Source organism: Pseudoliparis swirei, chromosome 13 (assembly GCF_029220125.1).
Source record: "Pseudoliparis swirei isolate HS2019 ecotype Mariana Trench chromosome 13, NWPU_hadal_v1, whole genome shotgun sequence".
NCBI lineage: Eukaryota > Metazoa > Chordata > Actinopteri > Perciformes > Liparidae > Pseudoliparis > Pseudoliparis swirei.
In genome coordinates, this window is record NC_079400.1 from 18,538,696 (window position 1) to 18,564,498 (window position 25,803).

Consider the following 25,803-nt stretch of genomic DNA (forward strand, 5'->3'; position numbering starts at 1 on the left):
GTTATCAAAACCCTCGCGCGCTCCTGATTGAATGTGTTTACCGTGAGCATCAGTCTATAGGGGCAGACATGTGAGAGTCAGCTGAGTCGACCCAGAGATTCAACTCGGGGGACGCCGCTCGGTGGTGAGGATCCCTCGTGGACCTCTCACTCTGCGGCCCTCGCCGGGCGCATCGTCTCCGTTGCGGTGCGCGGCGATTGAAACATCTGATAGTTCTCGCAGATGTTACGTCATCTGATCGATCGGTTTGATCGGCCGTTTTGAGAACGCCGATCAAAACCGATAATGGCAATATCGGCCGATATGGATCGGCGCCGATCAGATCGGTGCATCCCTAGTGACGTATACTGTGACTGCTACTGAATATCCTGACAGAGAAGCAAAACAAGTGCTGGCAGATATGGAGCAGGCAGTAGAACAAAACAAAAGGGTCAGGAGTGAAAGGTCCATCACCACTCATCAACATGCCTTATTTTGATATAGTGTGGGGCTTTGTTCCAGACTATATGCATGCTGTGTTACTTGGTGTCATCAGACAACTCACAGAGCTCCTTCTAAACAACAGTGACCAACCCTACTACAATGGGAATGGCTCCACTATGAGGGTGCTAGAAGAAAGCATGAAGGACATAAAGCCACCACACCCGATAACTCGACTACCCAGACCTCTTGCAGAGCTCAGGCAGTGGAAAGCCTCTGAGTGGAGAACATGGCTTCTGTTTTACAGCTTGCCTGTCCTGAATGGTGTACTTCAGCCATGCTATCTGAAGCACCTAGGCCTTCTGGTGGCAGCAGTATATCTTCTTTTGAAAGAGATTGTCACCTTCCAAGACATAAACAATGCAGATAACATGCTCTTTGAGTTTGTTGCAAGGTTTCAGTTGCTGTATGGAGAAGTGTCAATGACATTTAATGTACATCTGTTAACTCACCTTGCAAAGTCTGTGAAATTATGGGGGCCACTCTGGGCACACTCAGCATTTGTATTTGAAAAGGCAAATGGTGGGCTGTTGAAACTGGTTCATGGGACTAAGTGTGTAGCTCTCCAGATTGTGAACAAATTCCTGTTGCACAGAGCAATACCTCTCTTAACCTCCAGGCATGCAGTAAGGGAGCAAAGAAAAAGTCACTCGCACCCCCCCCCCTAAGTCACTCGCCTAAAAAGCGAGTGACTTTTTCTTTGCTCCGTCCCGATGCGCGCAGACCGGCGTCGGAGCTCTGCGGCGACCACGATCGACGTATTGAGCACCCCTGCATTCAAACATTAAATTGCCAAGAGTTTTTTTCAGCGTGAGAAATACGATGTGTGGCGGGAGTGCGTGAGTTAAGACCGAAATGCGTGAGTCTCACACTCAATGCGTGAGACTTGAGAGCCCTGAGAATGTTTAATATTAATTATTACACCATTAGACCACCATTACATTTTTCCTCTCGCGCACCCCCGAGAGACAGCTCGCGCACCCCCAGGGGTGCACGCACCACACTTTGGGAATCCCTGCCCTAGAGGACCTTCACTTACCTCTAGAGCAGTGGTCCCCAACCTTTTTTGAGCCACGGACCGGTTCCGTGTCAGAAATTATTTTCACGGACCGGCAATATAAATGACGTAATAAAAATGACGTCATACAATTATACGAAGGGCATAAAGTGCCAAAACAACAACTCATCATTACGCCGAATTAGTGTGAGTCGTGCGCTTGTTTACCTGCAACGAGCCGCTAATGGAGACGGCGACACAGACGTGTGTTTGGTCCGCTGCTCCTAACCGAGTTCTGGTCGCTGTCATTAGAACAGGCAGAGTTGTTGTGTGAAATGTCCCTTCAGGCCACCGTCATTTGCATCTCCAACACATTTTTTTCTAGCTCGGACGGGCTCGATTCACCGGGTGGGTTTGTTTACAAATGGGTTGCAGGTCTATTCTATTGCAGTCGGGTCTTTTGTGGTTGGAGTACCGCTCAAACTCTTTTAAAAGCCTCTTCCACCCGGTCAACGTCTGAAACATGTAGAATATTCCGCTGTTCACTCGCCCACACAGCAGCGACTTTATCGGCCAACTTGAAAACAGTTGTCATTTCCCTGAAGTGACAGAATTCATTGAGCAGGTTGAATATGTTTTAAGATTCTTTGTCACTGTGCCGCCAGCAGAGGGTTCGGCGCGTGAGACTCGCCTGCAGCGAGAAACCCGAACTTTAAGACTCCTGAACGCGGCTCAGACGTACACACGGGTATCCGGTCCTTTTTCAAAATAAGATATTTTTCCGACTGATTAAAAAAATAAAAAATAAACTTTATTTATGCACTTTTTTTCCGCGGCCCGGTTCCAACCAAGCCGCGGACCGGTACCGGGTTGGGGACCCCTGCACTAGAGGACCTTCACATACCCTTAAAGGACCTTCACATACCCCCAAAGGACCTTCACTTACCTCTAGAGGACCTTCACATACCCTTAAAGGACCTTCACATACCCCCAAAGGACCTTCACTTACCTCTAGAGGACCTTCACATACCCTTAAAGGACCTTCACATCCCCCCAAAGGACCTTCATATACCCCTAAAGGACCTTCACTTACCCCCTAGAGCAGTGGTCGCCAACCCGTCGATCGCGATCGACCGGTCGATCTCGGAGACGTTCCCTGTCGATCTCCAAAATAAAATGAAAATAAATTCAGAAACACATTGTTCCTTGTTTTCGAACATTTTCTGAAGTGTCTTCTGAAACATTTTCATTCTGACTGGAAGATTGAGGTCAGAAAAGATCTCCGCCTGATTCATGAACGCCTGAAAACGGGTTATCTGACAGTGGTGTTCTCAGCTGTGCTCCCCGTAAGAGGGGAACGTACCACTACAGGTGAGGCGCAGGGGGAAATGCAGAAAGACCTTTATTGATAACTTCACATATTACACAAGCTCAAAGTACACCGACATAAAACTAAGTCATCAATAAATAAATGTTGAAATGCCTGTACCTTAATGTAAATGTTTACGTTAAGGCATTAACAGGTTACGCCTGCGCATGCGTGACAGCCGAGATTCTTGGCGACTTGCCAGGTCTTACCTCCGTGAGTTCGGCTTTTCTGCTGTTGTCCTTCAAAACAAAAGCTCAACATTGAGCTTTTTTTTCCTTGTCTGATGGAGCAATCTGGTTTACTTGAAAGTGATTGCAATTGTATTTATTCTATTATTTGAAAAAGCATAGATGCAGAGTTCAGTCACAGCCATAACACTGACGAGTCACATGACTTGATGGCATTATGATGAGAGCTGAACTTACATGAGTTACACTGACTGATCATGTTGTCAGTGTTGTGTTGTAATTGGATTCAATGTATTGTCATTGCTAGAGTCCAGGTACAGAGGCAACGAAATGTAAATAAATACAACATTTATATTGGTCGTTCATCCAGCTGCTCATTGCAAATGTGTTTTTTCTTGTTCATATATTGTGCGGTTAACAAATATCTTACTTGTTAAATTACACTTAAATTCTGTGTTCCTGGTCACATCAATTTGAACGCTGGACCAAAATGACAATTAGGCCAAATAAAAAGTTGTAAGTCCAGTCTGGACCGTCGTTTTCTCTTAACGCCTCAATAGGTAGATCTTGCCGGTCATGAAGGCAGAGGTCAGGGATCTTGGCCTCAAAAAGGTTGGTGACCACTGCCCTAGAGGACCTTCACATACGCCTAGAGGACCTTCGACTCGTATATGTAAAAACATTGGGGGACGTTTGAAATGATCTTTTGAGTCTGGGCTTTGTCTGTGACGTCATTTCTTAAATGCACTTCTTGGGCTCGATGCCACTCAGGAAACGCCGTGACTCCGCAGGGGAACGTGGAGTATCTGTTGAAGTGGAAAGGCTGGCCTCCCAAGTCAGTACGAAATAATAAATGCATCATACACTCTGTCATATTCATTGAATGCATTTTAACTCTAAATCTGTCCTTCTGTACACATGACATCTATTGTTCTGTCCATCCTGGAGAGGGATCCTCCTCTGTTGCTCTCCTGAAGGTTTCTTCCCTTTTTTTCCCCCTGAAGGGTTATTTGGGAGTTTTTCCTGGTCCGATGTGAGGTTTTGGGGCAGGGATGTCTATGTGTACAGATTGTAAAGCACTCCGAGACAAATTTGTAATTTGTGAAATTGGGCTATACAAATGAACTGAATTGAATTGAATTGAATCACAAAAGTCACCAAAAACATGCGCGTCATACTCACGTGACACGGGTTGTGATACGTGTTCTCTCAGGTACAGCACGTGGGAGCCCGAGGATCACATCCTGGACCGGCGCCTGGTGCAGGTCTACGAGGAGAAGTGAGGCTCCACTCGCCCCGTGAAACATGTTTTAATTGAGCTGCTGTGTTGACGTCAGTCTCCTTCTCTGCATGTGCTGGTTTGTATTGTAATGGAACCCAAAAACACTGGTGCTCAACAACTCCACAGGACATTATGATTGTTATTATTATTAATATTATTATTATAATCTTTTAATGTGAAGGGGCTGTGGAAAGTTAAAACATAAATGTCATTATTTGATGCTCTGGACCAGATTGTAGCTATACAGCTAATTAGAACAACAATAACAAACATAAAACACTAACAACATAAAACAATAACAAACATAACATTAACAAGATAAAATAAACAATAACAACATCAACAATAGGAAGTGTTCAGCGATCTCTCCTGATGCTCCTCGTGATTCTCACAGGAGACATTTTGCCTCTTTTTTAACAGTGTGCTGTTTATTTAGGGAGCAGAGAGAGAGAACTGTGGGGACCAGGAGGAGAGGACCCAAAGCCAAAGGACTCGTTGAGCAGGTAAAGTTTACCTTACATCCGGCTAAATGGAAACTACGCCACCTGCTGTGGTTAATGTGTACTTGCACTTTCATAACAGACGCAATAGATCGTGGGGGATCCCCAGAGCCACTTCGAATTCCTCCAGAGGTAATATGAACGGGTCTGTGGGCAATGTCGTGATCATTAATTGGAATAGTAAATACAAGTTGAGCTGGCTGTATTTGTTTGTTTAGTAATTGTCTTGGATTGTATTCGTCATGTTTTCATGAGGTTATGTATTAGTTGTATATGTGTTTCGTCGCCAGTAATGAATGTGTTTCGTAGTAGCTAACCTAGCTAACACGAACGTGACTCGGGCTGTGTCTACTACCGCGCACTTAACGAAGTACACTGCAATGCAGTGCACTGCAGTGCACTGCGTCGCTGATTAAGTGCTGTCTCAAATGGAACACTTAACCGTTAACCACTTGGCGGAAGTGACGGACGCAAATCTGTTCACTGCACCCGCGAAATTAAGCCGGGAGTGACGTATGCAAATCTGCTTGCGATCCCGTAACCCTTAAACTGACAACATGAATGCACTTCTTGCCCTCTTGTTGTCTCTTGTTTACCCCTTTCTCCACCCCATGTGGAAACTGCGATACCTCCACAATCGCGGCAGGAGCCTCCGCCTTCTGGCTGAAGTCGAGATGGTATATGTAAATTTAATTGTGATTTTGCCTTACCTTCACAGCATAGCTTCATGTAGTAGTTGCAATTAAATTCTCCTCGCTAGGTATGATAAATTCTCAATTATCTGTCAGAAGTAGCCTTCTGCTTTGCAATCCACATACACACCATATGGAAATAAAACATGACAACTCTGTACATGTTTGTCCCTAGATTCCAATTAGTTTTAAGAATTATCCACTGAAATGATAGGCATCATCTGCTTGAATTCACAGTAATAGGCCTACTTTGACTGACTGTACTTTTATACACATCTCTGTTGTAGTGAAGTTTACCCTGATACAGGAATCAATTAGCAATTGAACACACAGGCATATTAATTATTGTTACAAACATGCATCAATTCTAATATAAATCAGAAAACGCAATAAAAGACTACAAAACCTCAATGACAACATTTTATTGATAAAATGACTTACATATTAATATAATCTTCCCTTCCCCTCCCCACACACTCTACAGCAGCCACCCAGTCCCAGGCGGCGCTGCTGTATCAATGTTGCAATGCCACTGCTTGCATTGTATTTTGATGGCCACAGTGACATGAGGGTGGACTTCAGGCTCACCCGAGAGTCATTCAACGCCCTCATGGCTGTGCTGGGCACTGACTGACCACGGTTGGGGCCCCGAGATCTCCTGTCTAGTTTTTATTTGTTGGCTTGCCAGCGCCACCTCCTATCGGGTGGTGGCCAGGGCCTCGACAGGCCCGGGCTCAGTGCATGATGCCAGGGTCCTGAATAACAGCCCCATCTTCTATGAGCAGTCATCCCCTCCACCAGGATACTGTATCCTTGGGGATGGTGGCTACCCTGCCTGTCCCAACCCATCTGCCTCATGACCCCTTCAGGCAGCCTGTCCACCTCAAGCTACAACTACTGCCTGTCAAAGGCGGTGTGTTGTGGAGAGGTCCTTCGGGATACTGAAGACGCGATGGCGGTCCATCTTCTTAAAGGCCCTGGAGGTGGATGTGAGGTGCCAGAGGTCATTGGAGCCAGATGTCGGGAGGGCAGCAGAGGACCAGCACCAGCACCTCCAGGAAACGTCTCTGGGGCAGGAAACAGAAATAGGATAGCCATTCAGTGCTATGTCCCAGACCACGATTACATTTAAATTAATACATACACGACATTAAAAAAACAACACACGATGATTGAAAGCTACAATTATTTCTAGACGGACAAGCTTAGATAGCTATCGTAACGGTATTAATTATCGGGCGGCGTGTTGGTAAACGTTCGCGGTGTCATGTTAACCCGTTATTAAACTGAGCATATCCATTGTTAATCCATTATTAAAATTGCTATTTCGATTGTTTAACAGAACAGCCGTTGTTTAACACTGTCCGATGACTGACATAGCTATCTGTCGTCGGACTTGCCGCTGGAGCAAGGGCCTGGAGCCGACCTGTCAAGCGGAAAGTGTCCGATAAAAGTGCACCTTTGTCGGACTGGCCGGGTGGTGGATTACCCAGCTAGCTTATCATAACTGCCATGCAGATCCAATGGCATCTAATGCTACCTAGGTATGCTCACTAATCTGAGAATGGCATGTTAGTAGTACATTGTAATACCAGTACAATGTGTAACTACCGCTGATACTTACATTTACGGTCTGTAGCTTCGTGGTCTACCGCTTGTGCTGTCCGCCATTGTTTTAGAAATAAAATGAAAAGCTGGCGAAATGGCTCCTCCTCTTCCGCTACGTCGCCAAGATGGCGGCCGCTTAGGGCGAGTAGTGTCCATCGTTTTCCACTACATTTTTTGCCCGTTTGCAGTGCACCATCCGGGTACTTTCGGTGCACTGAATTCTGCTGGTTTTTTCAGTGGCGCACTTCGAACACTGAAAGTCAGTGCTCGAAGTGCTCAAGTGCGCGGTAGTAGACACAGCCTCGGTCTTTCTAGAACGGAGCACGCGCCGTTGCCCACAGAAGTTGATGACGTATTCTGTCCCTTTTTGTATGAATGCAGGTATGTTACAGTGTGTTGTTCTTTTGAGTGTTATTAATGATTGAGTTATTATTATTACTGTTATTTAATTGTTATAAATATGAATAATTAATTAGCAGGGTTTGTACGGTCATGGAAAACCTGGAAAAGTCATGGAATTTTACAATGGTAATTTCCAGGCCTGGAAAAGTCATGGAAAATACTTAAATCACAAAAGTTTTGGAAAAGTCATGGAAATGTGTTATATTCACATGTTCATTTAAGTCAAATTTGAAATAATAAATATGTTTTTGAAAGAAATACTCAATATCTAAGTCGGCATACGCTCTCTTACTGGCGGCGCGATTTCTTTCTTCTTTTTCGCGTTGCAAGTGAACGCACCGTATCTGGAAAGTTCGCTGGCCATAGCAACAGCAGCTCGGGAAGCTGTCGGGATATTCTACTGCCAGAGAACTGTAGATTTAACCATGTTGGCTACTCTGTGTGGCTGCAACACATTAGACATTTAAACATGGGAGAGGAGACGTTAAGGAGCCGTGCTAAAGGAAGCAGACGTCACAGCGCTGAGCGAGCGGAGCTGCTAGAGCTAGCGGAGCTGCATCTCCATCACCATCTAGCTCACAACAGCGAGGGCAACTACCACGCCGAACAGCGCGCGAATTTCTCTCCGGTAACAAACAGGCGTCGATAGCCGATGCTGTAACAAAGTGACGCCCTGACTGGAGGTAATGTGGCCACTGAAGGTTAACAATTCACATTGTTCATTCAACATTAGAAGATGCCAGCCTGCTATTTGGACGCTTGTGTTGAAAGCAAACGTTCATCTCTCTGCTCATGGGGCTCCTTCACGTGGTCAACAGTCCAAACAGATTTGCACATAAAGGACAATAGTTTGATTGCAATAATACACATTTATAAACATTTCTATCTACGATTTATTATAATTATTATTCATTTTATAAATATGTATATTCATGTGTATTCTTTTAATCAAACTTGTGTCTCTTATGCATTTGTTTCATTTAAGCTTAACTATATGCTTTGGAATTCTCATTGTTTAAAAACTAAATGTTCTCACTTTTTCATGAATACACCGAGATTTCAGTTTGGTCATGGACATTTGGTTTAAAGTCATGGAAAGTCATTGAAATCCATTGGTCAAAATGTGTAAGAACCCTGATTGTTATTCATGTTCAATAACATTTATTGTGTGTCCATTGTTCCGAAAATAATGTTTATTTTCCTTCTTGTAGTACTCTGGTGTGTGTGTCTGAAGTCACCACGTGCATTTGAGCTAGCACCGAGATACAATCCGTGAGTATATTGTAATGTATTGCATCATTTATCTATTAATGGACCAAATGTTTAATGTTGTTGATTTCAGAGCTAACTGTGTGTGTTTGTTGTCTTTTGTTTCTGTGTTAGCAGAAGAGCTACCACTGCAGTTATTCATGTACCGGAGGTTCCCATTTGAGGTAGACACAGTGCAACTGTCAATGTTCTGGACTATCATTGTATAATGTCATACCAATTGAACTTTCCAGATTTATTTAACTCTTCTCTTCCTTAAAGAGGGTGTGTAAAGTGCATAAATAACCGTCGTGGTGACGTGAGTCCCGGTGCAACACGACGAGGAGTCCTGCCTGGAGTTGCTGTTGAGGACCAGTGACCAGGTGGCTGAGATCCGAAGTTCACCGAGGAGGAAGAAGGTCGCTCCCGGAGAAGAAGAAGCGTTCATCAGTCCCACCTCAACCTGCAGGCTTTCAAGTGACTGGAGTGGAGCTAAGTTGGCACAGACACGGTCACCATGTCGGACAGAGACGTTGAGGAAGAGCAGAACTTCGAGAAGAGACTGATTCTTTAGAACAATGACAGGCACAGTTTGTCGAACTGAGCGAGAGCCATGACAAAGCCATGGAAGCTATTGATGCATTAAATAAGGGTTAGAATAGGTCATATGTCTATGTACCAAGAGAGCACCAGATCCAGCCCTTTAGTGGCGATGCAGCCAAAGATGGTCGCTCTATTGATGAGTTTATTGAGGCTGTAGACCAGGGGTGGGCAAACCTGTTGACCTGCAGGCCACAATCGGTTAAAAAATTTGACAGCCGGGCCGGGCCAGGAGCATTTGGACACACAATGTAATTTATCAAACCTGGAGATTGCGTCTGTTTTTTATACATTTCAATTGAAGGTGCAAAGTTAAAGAAATCAACATTTACTGGAGAAAGATCAATAGAATCACTTTCAACATTCAAAACATATTATTACGAAATACTCAAGCTCAATAATTTTTATTTGTTTTAAACCCCGCAAAATAATTGACGGATTGTCTTGAGAGATTTTCTGTAATATCCTGCAGCAGAAACTAGAAAGGGGTCTTTAAATTGAGGCGATGTGCGGCGTCATCTGTCCAGCATGTGTATGAACCCGTCACAAACAGACTGACAGCGCTTTACTTGCCTGAGTTTACTTAGCTGACTATTTGAGGGTTAAACGTGTGATACGCGTCGGTGAGGGGGCGGGGCTTATCTCCGTGGAAAAATATTTTCCGCCATCCGCCAAGGAATATATATATATGTATTGCCTCTTCTTTCCAGAGCACCAGGATGAGCCGACCGTGTCCTTTCCCTCCCTAATCTACCCTCTCCTGTAAGGTTGGCAGAGCTGTGGTTTCTGTTAAGCTTTTTGCCATCTCCCCATCTGCCCCATCCCATGTGTCCGTTTCCTCCCCTTTCTTCAGTACTACTATATATTTCTGATTCCTCTCATCTTCTGATCATCCCCAAATCTCACCCACAGGTGTTGATCTCCCAATTCTAATTCTACAGTAATTCCTCCAGCTTTCCCTTTTTGCTTTCCGAATGGTTCCCCTTACTCTTGCCTGGGCTTGTTTGTACTGGATCAGATTCTGGAAGTTATGTGTTCTTTTTAATAGCTTAAGAGCTTTGTTTCTTTCTTTCACTACTCTCCCACATTCCTCAGTCCACCAGGGGACCCCCTTTCTTTTCATCCTTCCTTTACTTTTAGCTATTGCTTGTTTTGCTGCTTCCAGTATTGTAAATGTCATTTTTATATCAACCTCGTCGACATCTTCATTTAAGTCTATTTTATCCATTTCTTGCTCTCATATATATTTGAAAAGTTCCCATTTTGCCCTATTAAACACCCACTTACCTATCACCTCTCCCCGTTCCTTACTCCTTTGTAATGCTATTTTACACTTTATTGGAAAATGATCACTGCCCACTGACGTTTCCTCTTCTACTCCCTCGCACGCATATCCTGCTAAACTCCTAGATACAATGGTTAAGTCTAGCGCCCGATTCCCGACATGTTCCCCTGTGGATCTGGTCCTCTGCCCTTGTTTAAACAAACCAAATTGTGTTCCTCTAGTAATTCTTCCATTACCTCCCCATTGAGATCTGTTCTTGCTCCACCCCATAATGTACTATGTGCATTAAAATCTCCACATACCACCACCTTGTTGCCACCTATCCTTTCAATTTGCGCCAATCTATTCACCTCGAATTTTTTACAGGGATCATAAAAATGTACAACTATGACCTCTCCTTCCCTTGCCCAGATCTCCACAGTTACATCTTCGAGCTCGGTCCCTATCTTCACCTCTCTAAATGTGACGTCTTCACTAATAAATGTGGCACATCCTCCTCCCTGACCACCCTCCCTATCACACCTAACACACGCATATCCAGCTAGTCTGAAGTCCAAATTTGGTTTAAACCATGTTTCCTGTATGCATATGACATCTGACTAAGGATGGGTTAAATGCAGAGAACTAATTTCCCCTTGGGGATTAATAAAAGTGTATATTCTATTCTTACGAGGCATATCCCCAACATATTTTTTGAATTCTTGCCCATTTGCCAACAAACTCCGAGCATTCCATTGTAGAATTAACATGATTAATCCTGTGAGCATGATTCTTTGGTTAACAGCCCCTGTTTCCTAAGCTCTTCCTGCACCGCCATCCCAGTTATTCCGTGAATATTTAAGTATCTTGCTGCACTTTTTACTATTATTTCAATTTTCTCAGATCTCCCTTTTGCCTGGAATGTGCAGTTAACCACTTCTGCCATGAAAAACACAAAGTTCTCCTTATTTACTGTCATTATATTCTCATCTTCCCTTTGACTCTTAGTCGATAGTTGCTCACTTGGCTGTTGAGCCGGTTCCTTCCTTACTACATCTCTCCCCCCCACTTTCCATCTGAGCCCTCTTTGCTGCTTCTGCATACGATATATTCATTTTCACTTTCAGCTGCTGCACTCCCACTGCCTTCTTCCTCACTTCACACCCACCATAGGCCACACTGTGTGCACCTCCGCAATTTGCACATTTGAGCTCTGTCCCAGCCTCACATTTCCCATAGCAGGGCTCCAGACTAACTTTTTTTACTAGGAGCACAGTGGCCCCTAACTTAAAATTTTAGGGGCGCAAGCAGAAAATTTAGGGACGCACACAGGGTTTTTCCTGGGTCAAAATGGGTCCTCGGTGCTCCCCAAAAAAAATGTTTTTGCTGTGCCAGCACCGCTCATTCGTGCAGGTCGAGCTATTGGTGAGTGATCAGCAGCTGGCCGCTCTGTCCATTCACGCACTCACTGTTGTGTATTGATCAGACAAGAAGACACGCTTATCAACTCCAGTGTTTCCCTACCATTATAACAGGGTGAAATCTCCACCCGCCACTCTGTAATTTTCGTCTACCCCCCGTCAACAATTCTCAGCTCTCGTGACAGAGCGCTGCGCGCACCGGCATCCAAGATCTGCCGTGATGCGCGCACGGGTGAGCACACTCTCACCCCCCCACCCATTGATTGAATGCATTCATAAAAGTTTCTTTTAGGAAACGGAATCAAAATAAATATTACTATGCACGTTCTCTTTTCAATACCATCTAGGGTTTGATGATGTTATGATTAGAGATGCACCGATCAGGTTTTTGGTGCCGATCACCGATCACTGAAATCAGTATCTGCCGATCACCGATAATACCGATCACCGAGTCGATTGAAGCATTCTATTTATTGTGTAGCATTATTGCCTAGGACTATGAGGAAATACATATATAAAGCAACTCAAACATTAAAGAAATTACAGATTTCTTTAAACATTTAGGACTTTTACTTTGAAAAATGTCCTAATTGATACATTAAAATTGTTTGATTGCTATTGTAGGGGATTTCAGATATGTATGAAACATCTGCATCATTCATTTCCTGGAACTCTTGGGGAAATCTATTTACAGGACTTTTCTTAACATACAAAAGTCTGACTAATTTTTATAAACTCTTCCTTGGTCCAGTAAAAATGTTTTAATGTTAGCATAATTTAAGCTAAATCTCAGAAATGATCTATAAAGATACATCAGTTCATTGTTTACTTTTATATGTTCGTGTATGATTTGTCGACATCTTATTTTGATAAACGGATGTTGTTTCACGTGGTTCTTTCCGCTAACTTTGCAAAACCGGATGTTGTCACTTAGATCCTTCCGCTAACTTTATCAAAATCCTTGCGCGCTCCTGATCGAATGTGTTTACCGTGAACATCAGTCTATAGGGGCAGACATGTGAGAGTCGGCTGAGTCGACCCAAAGATTCAACTCGGGGGACGGGGACGCCGCTCGGTGGTGAGGATCCCCTCTGACCTCTCACTCTGCGGCCCTCGCCCTCGTTGTCTCCGCTGCGGTGCGCCTCTTTTCACACATTAGCCCCCCCCGCTCTCACACACAGGCCAGCCTTCTGCTTCGGTTTTCGTCTCCTTTCTTCTTCTTCTGGAGTTAATGTCGGTTAGCAAACCAGTCATTCAGGCATTACCGCTAACTATAGTGGGCTGAAGTGTAGAACAAGTTTGTCAGCAACAAAAATATTTCATAACAAAAAAAAGAAATCTGCTAATTTACTGGTACATGCGCGAGTTGATGAAAAATTTACTCGCACTGTGTCTAATTTTAGGCGCAAAATGCGACCATTTGGTCGCAGTCTGGAGCCCTGCATAGTCATATTCCCCTCCACATTTTCCACATCTTTGCTTCCCTTTACACGCTGCCGCAATATAGCCATACTTTTGGCATTTGAAACACCTCAAAGGTGGTGGGACATATGCTCTTACTCTGTACCTTAGATACCCCACAGTAACTGAATCAGGCAACACCCTTTCTTCAAAATCTAGCAGCACTGACAAACTGTCCACCCTTTCTCCACCTCGTCTTGCCTGCAGACGTTTAATCCCTATAACTTTACCCCCTTTAATACTTGCTCTCAGTTCCTCCACGTTCTCTTCCACTGGGATCCCGTATATCACGCCTCTAACAAAGGGCCCATCATTCAGCTTCTTCACGCTCTCAACCACTATATTGCACACTTTTTTCAGCTTCATTGCTTTCCCTCTCTGCCCCTCGTCCTTCACTGGATCAACAATCCGCCATCAGCCAGCACCTTCGCCATCACAATCTCGCCAACTTTCTCCTTCAACCCCGCGAGTCAGCGCCACCGGGCTTATTTTCCGAATGTCATTTCCGTCCTTGAATCTCACAATTATTTTGAACCCCTCCTTCTCTGCAATCCTCTCCCTCATCCTCCTGCTTTCCTCTCTCCCGTCCCCACGACTACCAGATCTACTGCTACGACTCCTGGCTCGTTTCTTATTCCCCACTTCAGTCCAGCTATTATAGTTAGGGATGGGTATCGTTTGGGTTTTTTCCGATACCGGTGCTAAACCGGTACTTTTAAAACGATACCGGTGCCTGAACCGATACTTTTTTTTTTAAACGCACAATGAGGACATTAAAAACCTCTTTGGCCATATTCCCTGTTGAAGCCGTTATCATGGAGCACCGACACACAACGGATATCAGACTGTTAACATACACAATATATGTTCTCCATTATATGATGTGTGTGTATATATATATATATATACATATCGTCATGTGCAGACGTTATAGGGTTAATCCTGTCACTGTTTTGATGGGCAAAGAGAACAACCAATCAGAGGTACTGATGATGACACGTGACAAATAAAGGTTTGCTTCTGACAGCGAGTTACACTGAAACAAAGTGACGCCCCACGGTCTTTATTCCTCCGTCATTATATTCCCGGTAACACCGGGTATACAGCCGGGACCGCTGTACATCAACACATCTGCTAGACTGTCACGCTCGTAGCTCGTAGCTAGCTTAAACATGGTTACAGGACTCTCAAGTCTCACGCATTGAGTGTGAGACTCACGCATTTCGGTCTTATCTCACGCACTCCCGCCACACATCGAATTCCTCACGCTGAAAAAACCTCTCGGCTATTTAATGCTTGAATGCAGGGGTGCTCAATACGCCGATCGATTGTTCCGCTGCAGAGCTCCGACGCCAACTCTTTTCGGCTCGATGCCGGCGCGCGCAACGGTCAGCTGTATCGGGTGCTGATGGAAATCTCACGCTTGCCTGTCTTCAAAACTTGAGAGCCCTGTGGTTATAATGGATAATTTATTATTTCTTGGGCTACTTTTATGAATGCAAGACTTGCAATCAACGATTCAGGCTGCTCTTCATCATCAGTCTCCCCGTGTTCAGGGGGACCGGTGACGGTCTCCCCGTCGCGTCCAGCCTGACGCTGGTGTGCTCCATATGAGAGGCTCGTAACCTGCTGACAGGGCGGAGTCACCTGAGAAGTTCACAACAATAGTTTTTTTCAATTTCAATCGGCTCAGGCACCGGAAAGAAGCATCGAAATGTGCGTTGCGTTTTGGTCCGGGTAATACCGGTTGTAATGGAACCGGTACCACATTGGCACTGGTTTCCGGTACCCAACCCTACACACAACACACACACACACAGACACACACTCACACACACACACACACACACACACACACACACACACACACACACACACACTCACCTGGAGCTGTCAGAAGGGTGAACTGTGCAGCGGCCATCTGGGAGGCAGAGCCTATAGAAAACAAAAGAGACAATAAGGTTATCACGAGCACACACACACACTCACACACACACGCACACACACACACCACACACCCATTAGACTATAGAAGGCCCGTTTGATTCTATCCCAGTATCCACTGGGAGCCCCACTGATCCCGGTGGTCCTGGTGGTGGGGGTCTTCCTTGGAGGCCCGTCGGAGGACGAGTCCCCCGAGCTGTCCAGGGCGCTCTCATTCAGCTCCTTGCGTCCAGGCCGCAGGAACAGAGGGGTCCAAGGGGTGGACGTGGTGTTCTCGGGGTAAGAGCTGGTCGTCACGGTGCTGGTCGTCACGGTGCTGGAATCTGAATCGTCTGAGTTGTCGTCGAGAACTCCTACGAGACATCACTGAGGACCAGGGGAGAGGGAGAGGGAGGAGCTTAGTCCATACTGACTGGATTCTAATCAACAACAACAACAACTAGAGAGACACACTTTAAGTACTAGTACAAATGCACAGGAGAGGACAAGCAGCAGCGGCTGTAGAGAGTTCTTAAAGGCACAGTAGCACTTAAAGAACTATGTTAATCTGTAACTAATCTACAGGAGACACACACTCACACACACCACACACCCATTAGACTATAGAAGGCCCGTTTGATTCTATCCCAGTATCCACTGGGAGCCCCACTGATCCCGGTGGTCCTGGTGGTGGGGGTCTTCCTTGGAGGCCCGTCGGAGGACGAGTCCCCCGAGCTGTCCAGGGCGCCTCATTCAGCTCCTGCGTCCAGGCCGCAGGAACAGGGGGGTCCAAGGGGTGGACGTGGTGTTCTCGGGGTAAGAGCTGGTCGTCACGGTGCTGGAATCTGAATCGTCTGAGTTGTCGTCGAGAACTCCTACGAGACATCACTGAGGACGAGAACGCCCAGGGAGAGGGAGGGAGGAGCTTAGTCCATACTGACTGGATTCTAATCAACAACAACAACAACAACTAGAGACACACTTTAAGTACTAGTACAAATGCACAGGAGAGGACAAGCAGCAGCTGTAGAGAGTTCTTAAAGGCACAGTAGCACTTAAAGAACTATGTTAATCTGTAACTAATCTACAGGAGACACACTCACACACCACACACCCATTAGACTATAGAAGGCCCGTTTGATTCTATCCCAGTATCCACTGGGAGCCCCACTGATCCCGGTGGTCCTGGTGGTGGGGTCTTCCTTGGAGGCCCGTCGAGGACGAGTCCCCGAGCTGTCCAGGGCGCCTCATTCAGCTCCTGCGCCCAGGCCGCAGGAACAGGGGGTCCAAGGTGGACGTGGTGTTCTCGGGTAAGAGCTGGTCGTCACGGTGCTGGTCACGGTGCTGGAATCTGAATCGCCTGAGTTGTTGTCGCGAGAACTCCTACGAGACATCACTGAGGGACGAGACGCCCAGGGAGAGGGAGAGGAGGAGTTTAGTCCATACTGACTGGATTCTAATCAACAACAACAACAACAACTAGAGAGACACACTTTAAGTACTAGTACAAATGCACAGGAGAGGACAAGCAGCAGCGGCTGTAGAGAGTTCTTAAAGGCACAGTAGCACTTAAAGAACTATGTTAATCTGTAACTAATCTACAGGAGACACACACTCACACACACCCATTAGACTATAGAAGGCCCGTTTGATTCTATCCCAGTATCCACTGGGAGCCCCACTGATCCCGGTGGTCCTGGTGGTGGGGGTCTTCCTTGGAGGCCCGTCGGAGGACGAGTCCCCCGAGCTGTCCAGGGCGCTCTCATTCAGCTCCTTGCGTCCAGGCCGCAGGAACAGGGGGGTCCAAGGGGTGGACGTGGTGTTCTCGGGGTAAGAGCTGGTCGTCACGGTGCTGGTCGTCACGGTGCTGGAATCTGAATCGTCTGAGTTGTCGTCGCGAGAACTCCTACGAGACATCACTGAGGGCAGAACGCCCAGGGGAGAGGGAGAGGGAGGAGCTTAGTCCATACTGACTGGATTCTAATCAACAACAACAACTTGAGACACACACTTTAAGTACTAGTACAAATGCACAGGAGAGGACAAGCAGCAGGCTGTAGAGAGTTCTTAAAGGCACAGTAGCACTTAAAGAACTATGTTAATCTGTAACTAATCTACAGGAGACACACACTCACACACACCACACACCCATTAGACTATAGAAGGCCTTTGATTCTATCCCAGTATCCACTGGGAGCCCCACTGATCCCGTGGTCCTGGTGGTGGGGTCTTCCTTGGAGGCCCGTCGGAGGACGAGTCCCCGAGCTGTCCAGGGCGCTCTCATTCAGCCCTTGCGCCCAGGCCGCAGGAACAGGGGGTCCAAGGGGTGGACGTGGTGTTCTCGGTAAGAGCTGGTCGTCACGGTGCTGGTCGTCACGGTGCTGGAATCTGAATCGTCTGAGTTGTCGCCGAGAACTCCTACGAGACATCACTGAGGGACGAGAACGCCCAGGGGAGGGAGAGGGAGGAGCTTAGTCCATACTGACTGGATTCTAATCAACAACAACAACTACAGAGACACACTTTAAGTACTAGTACAAATGCACAGGAGAGGACAAGCAGCAGCGGCTGTAGAGAGTTCTTAAAGGCACAGTAGCACTTAAAGAACTATGTTAATCTGTAACTAATCTACAGGAGACACACACACACACACACACACCCATTAGACTATAGAAGGCCCGTTTGATTCTATCCCAGTATCCACTGGGAGCCCCACTGATCCCGGTGGTCCTGGTGGTGGGGTCTTCCTTGGAGGCCCGTCGGAGGACGAGTCCCCGAGCTGTCCAGGGCGCCTCATTCAGCTCCTGCGTCCAGGCCGCAGGAACAGGGGGTCCAAGGTGGGACGTGGTGTTCTCGGGTAAGAGCTGGTCGTCACGGTGCTGGAATCTGAATCGTCTGAGTTGTCGTCGCGAGAACTACGAGACATCACTGAGGGACGAGAACGCCCAGGGAGAGGGAGAGGGAGGAGCTTAGTCCATACTGACTGGATTCTAATCAACAACAACAACAACAACTACAGAGACACACTTTAAGTACTAGTACAAATGCACAGGAGAGGACAAGCAGCAGCGGCTGTAGAGAGTTCTTAAAGGCACAGTAGCACTTAAAGAACTATGTTAATCTGTAACTAATCTACAGGAGACACACACTCACACACACCCATTAGACTATAGAAGGCCCGTTTGATTCTATCCCAGTATCCACTGGGAGCCCCACTGATCCCGGTGGTCCTGGTGGTGGGGGTCTTCCTTGGAGGCCCGTCGGAGGACGAGTCCCCCGAGCTGTCCAGGGCGCTCTCATTCAGCTCCTTGCGTCCAGGCCGCAGGAACAGGGGGGTCCAAGGGGTGGACGTGGTGTTCTCGGGGTAAGAGCTGGTCGTCACGGTGCTGGTCGTCACGGTGCTGGAATCTGAATCGTCTGAGTTGTCGTCGCGAGAACTCCTACGAGACATCACTGAGGGACGAGAACGCCCAGGGGAGAGGGAGAGGGAGGAGCTTAGTCCATACTGACTGGATTCTAATCAACAACAACAACTAGAGAGACACACTTTAAGTACTAGTACAAATGCACAGGAGAGGACAAGCAGCAGCGGCTGTAGAGAGTTCTTAAAGGCACAGTAGCACTTAAAGAACTATGTTAATCTGTAACTAATCTACAGGAGACACACACTCACACACACCACACACCCATTAGACTATAGAAGGCCCGTTTGATTCTATCCCAGTATCCACTGGGAGCCCCACTGATCCCGGTGGTCCTGGTGGTGGGGGTCTTCCTTGGAGGCCCGTCGGAGGACGAGTCCCCCGAGCTGTCCAGGGCGCTCTCATTCAGCTCCTTGCGTCCAGGCCGCAGGAACAGGGGGTCAAGGGGTGGGCGGATGGTGTTCTCGGGTAAGAGCTGGTCGTCACGGTGCTGGTCGTCACGGTGCTGGAATCTGAATCGTCTGAGTTGTCGCGAGAACTCCTACGAGACATCACTGAGGGACGAGAACGCCCAGGGGAGAGGGAGAGGGAGGAGCTTAGTCCATACTGACTGGATTCTAATCAACAACAACAACAACTAGAGAGACACACTTTAAGTACTAGTACAAATGCACAGGAGAGGACAAGCAGCAGCGGCTGTAGAGAGTTCTTAAAGGCACAGTAGCACTTAAAGAACTATGTTAATCTGTAACTAATCTACAGGAGACACACACTCACACACACCCATTAGACTATAGAAGGCCCGTTTGATTCTATCCCAGTATCCACTGGGAGCCCCACTGATCCCGGTGGTCCTGGTGGTGGGGTCTTCCTTGGAGGCCCGTCGGAGGACGAGTCCCCGAGCTGTCCAGGGCGCTCTTTCAGCTCCTTGCGTCCAGGCCGCAGGAACAGGGGGGTCCAAGGGGTGGACGTGGTGTTCTCGGGGTAAGAGCTGGTCGTCACGGTGCTGGAATCTGAATCGTCTGAGTTGTCGTCGCGAGAACTCCTACGAGACATCACTGAGGGACGAGAACGCCCAGGAGGGAGAGGGAGGAGCTTAGTCCATACTGACTGGATTCTAATCAACAACAACAACAACAACTACAGAGACACACTTTAAGTACTAGTACAAATGCACAGGAGAGGACAAGCAGCAGCGGCTGTAGAGAGTTCTTAAAGGCACAGTAGCACTTAAAGAACTATGTTAATCTGTAACTAATCTACAGGAGACACACACTCACACACACCACACACCCATTAGACTATAGAAGGCCCGTTTGATTCTATCCCAGTATCCACTGGGAGCCCCACTGATCCCGGTGGTCCTGGTGGTGGGGGTCTTCCTTGGAGGCCCGTCGGAGGACGAGTCCCCCGAGCTGTCCAGGGCGCTCTCATTCAGCTCCTTGCGTCCAGGCCGCAGGAACAGGGGGGTCCAAGGGGTGGACGTGGTGTTCTCGGTAAGAGCTGGTCGTCACGGTGCTGGTCGCCACGGTGCTGGAATCTGAATCGTCTGAGTTGTCGTCCGAGAACTCCACGAGACATCACTGAGGGACGAGAACGCCCAGGGAGAGGGAGGGAGGAGCTTAGTCCATACTGACTGGATTCTAATCAACAACAACAACAACTAGAGAGACACACTTTAAGTACTAGTACAAATGCACAGGAGAGGACAAGCAGCAGCGGCTGTAGAGAGTTCTTAAAGGCACAGTAGCACTTAAAGAACTATGTTAATCTGTAACTAATCTACAGGAGACACACACTCACACACACCACACACCCATTAGACTATAGAAGGCCCGTTTGATTCTATCCCAGTATCCACTGGGAGCCCCACTGATCCCGGTGGTCCTGGTGGTGGGGGTCTTCCTTGGAGGCCCGTCGGAGGACGAGTCCCCCGAGCTGTCCAGGGCGCTCTCATTCAGCTCCTTGCGTCCAGGCCGCAGGAACAGGGGGGTCCAAGGGGTGGACGTGGTGTTCTCGGGGTAAGAGCTGGTCGTCACGGTGCTGGTCGTCACGGTGCTGGAATCTGAATCGTCTGAGTTGTCGTCGCGAGAACTCCTACGAGACATCACTGAGGGACGAGAACGCCCAGGGGAGAGGGAGAGGGAGGAGCTTAGTCCATACTGACTGGATTCTAATCAACAACAACAACAACAACTACAGAGACACACTTTAAGTACTAGTACAAATGCACAGGAGAGGACAAGCAGCAGCGGCTGTAGAGAGTTCTTAAAGGCACAGTAGCACTTAAAGAACTATGTTAATCTGTAACTAATCTACAGGAGACACACACTCACACACACCACACACCCATTAGACTATAGAAGGCCCGTTTGATTCTATCCCAGTATCCACTGGGAGCCCCACTGATCCCGGTGGTGCTGGTGGTGGGGTCTTCCTTGGAGGCCCGTCGGAGGACGAGTCTCCCGAGCTGTCCAGGGCGCTCTCATTCAGCTCCTTGCGTCCAGGCCGCAGGAACAGGGGGGTCCAAGGGGTGGACGTGGTGTTCTCGGGGTAAGAGCTGGTCGTCACGGTGCTGGTCGTCACGGTGCTGGAATCTGAATCGTCTGAGTTGTCGTCGCGAGAACATCACGAGACATCACTGAGGGACGAGCGCCCAGGGAGAGGGAGGGAGGAGCTTAGTCCATACTGACTGGATTCTAATCAACAACAACAACAACTACAGAGACACACTTTAAGTACTAGTACAAATGCACAGGAGAGGACAAGCAGCAGCGGCTGTAGAGAGTTCTTAAAGGCACAGTAGCACTTAAAGAACTATGTTAATCTGTAACTAATCTACAGGAGACACACACTCACACACACCACACACCCATTAGACTATAGAAGGCCCGTTTGATTCTATCCCAGTATCCACTGGGAGCCCCACTGATCCCGGTGGTCCTGGTGGTGGGGGTCTTCCTTGGAGGCCCGTCGGAGGACGAGTCCCCCGAGCTGTCCAGGGCGCTCTCATTCAGCTCCTTGCGTCCAGGCCGCAGGAACAGGGGGGTCCAAGGGGTGGACGTGGTGTTCTCGGGGTAAGAGCTGGTCGTCACGGTGCTGGTCGTCACGGTGCTGGAATCTGAATCGTCTGAGTTGTCGTCGCGAGAACTCCTACGAGACATCACTGAGGGACGAGAACGCCCAGGGGAGAGGGAGGAGCTTAGTCCATACTGACTGGATTCTAATCAACAACAACAACAACAACTACAGAGACACACTTTAAGTACTAGTACAAATGCACAGGAGAGGACAAGCAGCAGCGGCTGTAGAGAGTTCTTAAAGGCACAGTAGCACTTAAAGAACTATGTTAATCTGTAACTAATCTACAGGAGACACACACCACACACACCACACACCCATTAGACTATAGAAGGCCCGTTTGATTCTATCCCAGTATCCACTGGGAGCCCCACTGATCCCGGTGGTCCTGGTGGTGGGGGTCTTCCTTGGAGGCCCGTCGGAGGACGAGTCCCCGAGCTGTCCAGGGCGCCTCATTCAGCTCCTGCGCCCAGGCCGCAGGAACAGGGGGTCCAAGGGTGGACGTGGTGTTCTCGGCAAGAGCTGGTCGTCACGGTGCTGGTCGTCACGGTGCTGGAATCTGAATCGTCTGAGTTGTCGTCGCGAGAACTCCTACGAGACATCACTGAGGGACGAGAACGCCCAGGGGAGAGGGAGAGGGAGGAGCTTAGTCCATACTGACTGGATTCTAATCAACAACAACAACAACAACTAGAGAGACACACTTTAAGTACTAGTACAAATGCACAGGAGAGGACAAGCAGCAGCGGCTGTAGAGAGTTCTTAAAGGCACAGTAGCACTTAAAGAACTATGTTAATCTGTAACTAATCTACAGGAGACACACACACCACACACCCATTAGACTATAGAAGGCCCGTTTGATTCTATCCCAGTATCCACTGGGCGCCCCACTGATCCCGGTGGTCCTGGTGGTGGGGTCTTCCTTGGAGGCCCGTCGGAGGACGAGTCCCCGAGCTGTCCAGGGCGCCTCATTCAGCTCCTGCGCCCAGGCCGCAGGAACAGGGGGGTCCAAGGGGTGGACGTGGTGTTCTCGGGGTAAGAGCTGGTCGTCACGGTGCTGGTCGTCACGGTGCTGGAATCTGAATCGTCTGAGTTGTCGTCGCGAGAACTCCTACGAGACATCACTGAGGGACGAGAACGCCCAGGGGAGAGGGAGGAGCTTAGTCCATACTGACTGGATTCTAATCAACAACAACAACTAGAGAGACACACTTTAAGTACTAGTACAAATGCACAGGAGAGGACAAGCAGCAGCGGCTGTAGAGAGTTCTTAAAGGCACAGTAGCACTTAAAGAACTATGTTAATCTGTAACTAATCTACAGGAGACACACACTCACACACCACACACCCATTAGACTATAGAAGGCCCGTTTGATTCTATCCCAGTATCCACTGGGCGCCCCACTGATCCCGTGGTCCTGGTGGTGGGGTCTTCCTTGGAGGCCCGTCGGAGACGAGTCCCCGAGCTGTCCAGGGCGCCTCATTCAGCTCCTTGCGTCCAGGCCGCAGGAACAGGGGTCCAAGGGGTGACGTGGTGTTCTCGGGAAGAGCTGGTCGTCACGGTGCTGGTCGTCACGGTGCTGGAATCTGAATCGTCTGAGTTGTCGTCGCGAGAACTCCTACGAGACATCACTGAGGGACGAGAACGCCCAGGGGAGAGGGAGGAGCTTAGTCCATACTGACTGGATTCTAATCAACAACAACAACAACAACTAGAGAGACACACTTTAAGTACTAGTACAAATGCACAGGAGAGGACAAGCAGCAGCGGCTGTAGAGAGTTCTTAAAGGCACAGTAGCACTTAAAGAACTATGTTAATCTGTAACTAATCTACAGGAGACACACACTCACACACACCACACACCCATTAGACTATAGAAGGCCCGTTTGATTCTATCCCAGTATCCACTGGGAGCCCCACTGATCCCGGTGGTCCTGGTGGTGGGGTCTTCCTTGGAGGCCCGTCGGAGGACGAGTCCCCGAGCTGTCCAGGGCGCCTCATTCAGCTCCTTGCGCCCAGGCCGCAGGAACAGGGGGTCCAAGGGTGGACGTGGTGTTCTCGCAAGAGCTGGTCGTCACGGTGCTGGTCGTCACGGTGCTGGAATCTGAATCGTCTGAGTTGTCGTCGCGAGAACTCCTACGAGACATCACTGAGGGACGAGAACGCCCAGAGGGAGAGGGAGGAGCTTAGTCCATACTGACTGGATTCTAATCAACAACAACAACAACAACTACAGAGACACACTTTAAGTACTAGTACAAATGCACAGGAGAGGACAAGCAGCAGCGGCTGTAGAGAGTTCTTAAAGGCACAGTAGCACTTAAAGAACTATGTTAATCTGTAACTAATCTACAGGAGACACACACTCACACACACCACACACCCATTAGACTATAGAAGGCCCGTTTGATTCTATCCCAGTATCCACTGGGAGCCCCACTGATCCCGTGGTCCTGGTGGTGGGGTCTTCCTTGAGGCCCGTCGGAGGACGAGTCCCCGAGCTGTCCAGGGCGCCTCATTCAGCTCCTTGCGCCCAGGCCGCAGGAACAGGGGTCCAAGGGGTGGACGTGGTGTTCTCGGCAAGGGTACGGTGCTGGTCGTCACGGTGCTGGAATCTGAATCGTCTGAGTTGTCGTCGCGAGAACTCCTACGAGACATCACTGAGGGACGAGAACGCCCAGGGGAGAGGGAGGAGCTTAGTCCATACTGACTGGATTCTAATCAACAACAACAACAACTACAGAGACACACTTTAAGTACTAGTACAAATGCACAGGAGAGGACAAGCAGCAGCGGCTGTAGAGAGTTCTTAAAGGCACAGTAGCACTTAAAGAACTATGTTAATCTGTAACTAATCTACAGGAGACACACACTCACACACACCACACACCCATTAGACTATAGAAGGCCCGTTTGATTCTATCCCAGTATCCACTGGGAGCCCCACTGATCCCGGTGGTCCTGGTGGTGGGGGTCTTCCTTGGAGGCCCGTCGGAGGACGAGTCCCCCGAGCTGTCCAGGGCGCTCTCATTCAGCTCCTTGCGTCCAGGCCGCAGGAACAGGGGGGTCCAAGGGGTGGACGTGGTGTTCTCGGGGTAAGAGCTGGTCGTCACGGTGCTGGAATCTGAATCGTCTGAGTTGTCGTCGCGAGAACTCCTACGAGACATCACTGAGGGACGAGAACGCCCAGGGGAGAGGGAGAGGGAGGAGCTTAGTCCATACTGACTGGATTCTAATCAACAACAACAACAACAACTACAGAGACACACTTTAAGTACTAGTACAAATGCACAGGAGAGGACAAGCAGCAGCGGCTGTAGAGAGTTCTTAAAGGCACAGTAGCACTTAAAGAACTATGTTAATCTGTAACTAATCTACAGGAGACACACTCACACACACCACACACCCATTAGACTATAGAAGGCCCGTTTGATTCTATCCCAGTATCCACTGGGAGCCCCACTGATCCCGGTGGTCCTGGTGGTGGGGGTCTTCCTTGGAGGCCCGTCGGAGGACGAGTCCCCCGAGCTGTCCAGGGCGCTCTCATTCAGCTCCTTGCGGCCTGGCCGCAGGAACAGGGGGTCCAAGGGTGGACGTGGTGTTCTCGGGGTAAGAGCTGGTCGTCACGGTGCTGGTCGTCACGGTGCTGGAATCTGAATCGTCTGAGTTGTCGTCGCGAGAACTCCTACGAGACATCACTGAGGGACGAGAACGCCCAGGGGAGAGGGAGAGGGAGGAGCTTAGTCCATACTGACTGGATTCTAATCAACAACAACAACAACAACTACAGAGACACACTTTAAGTACTAGTACAAATGCACAGGAGAGGACAAGCAGCAGCGGCTGTAGAGAGTTCTTAAA

At 48.3% G+C, this 25,803-nt stretch overlaps 2 long non-coding RNA genes across 2 annotated transcripts; one reads left to right on the plus strand and one right to left on the minus strand.

Annotated features, from left to right (window-relative positions):
- Positions 1 to 5,915: 5,915 nt before the first annotated feature.
- Positions 5,916 to 7,740, minus strand: LOC130203187 (uncharacterized). Its single transcript, XR_008833458.1, has 2 exons — positions 7,133 to 7,740; positions 5,916 to 6,575 (listed from the first exon to the last, which is right to left on the minus strand). It is a non-coding gene; the product is annotated as an uncharacterized LOC130203187 (long non-coding RNA).
- Positions 7,741 to 8,699: 959 nt separating this feature from the next.
- On the plus strand, positions 8,700 to 10,161 carry LOC130203192 (uncharacterized). The gene is made up of 3 exons (XR_008833466.1): positions 8,700 to 8,790; positions 8,905 to 8,951; positions 9,049 to 10,161. It is a non-coding gene; the product is annotated as an uncharacterized LOC130203192 (long non-coding RNA).
- Positions 10,162 to 25,803: the final 15,642 nt, after the last annotated feature.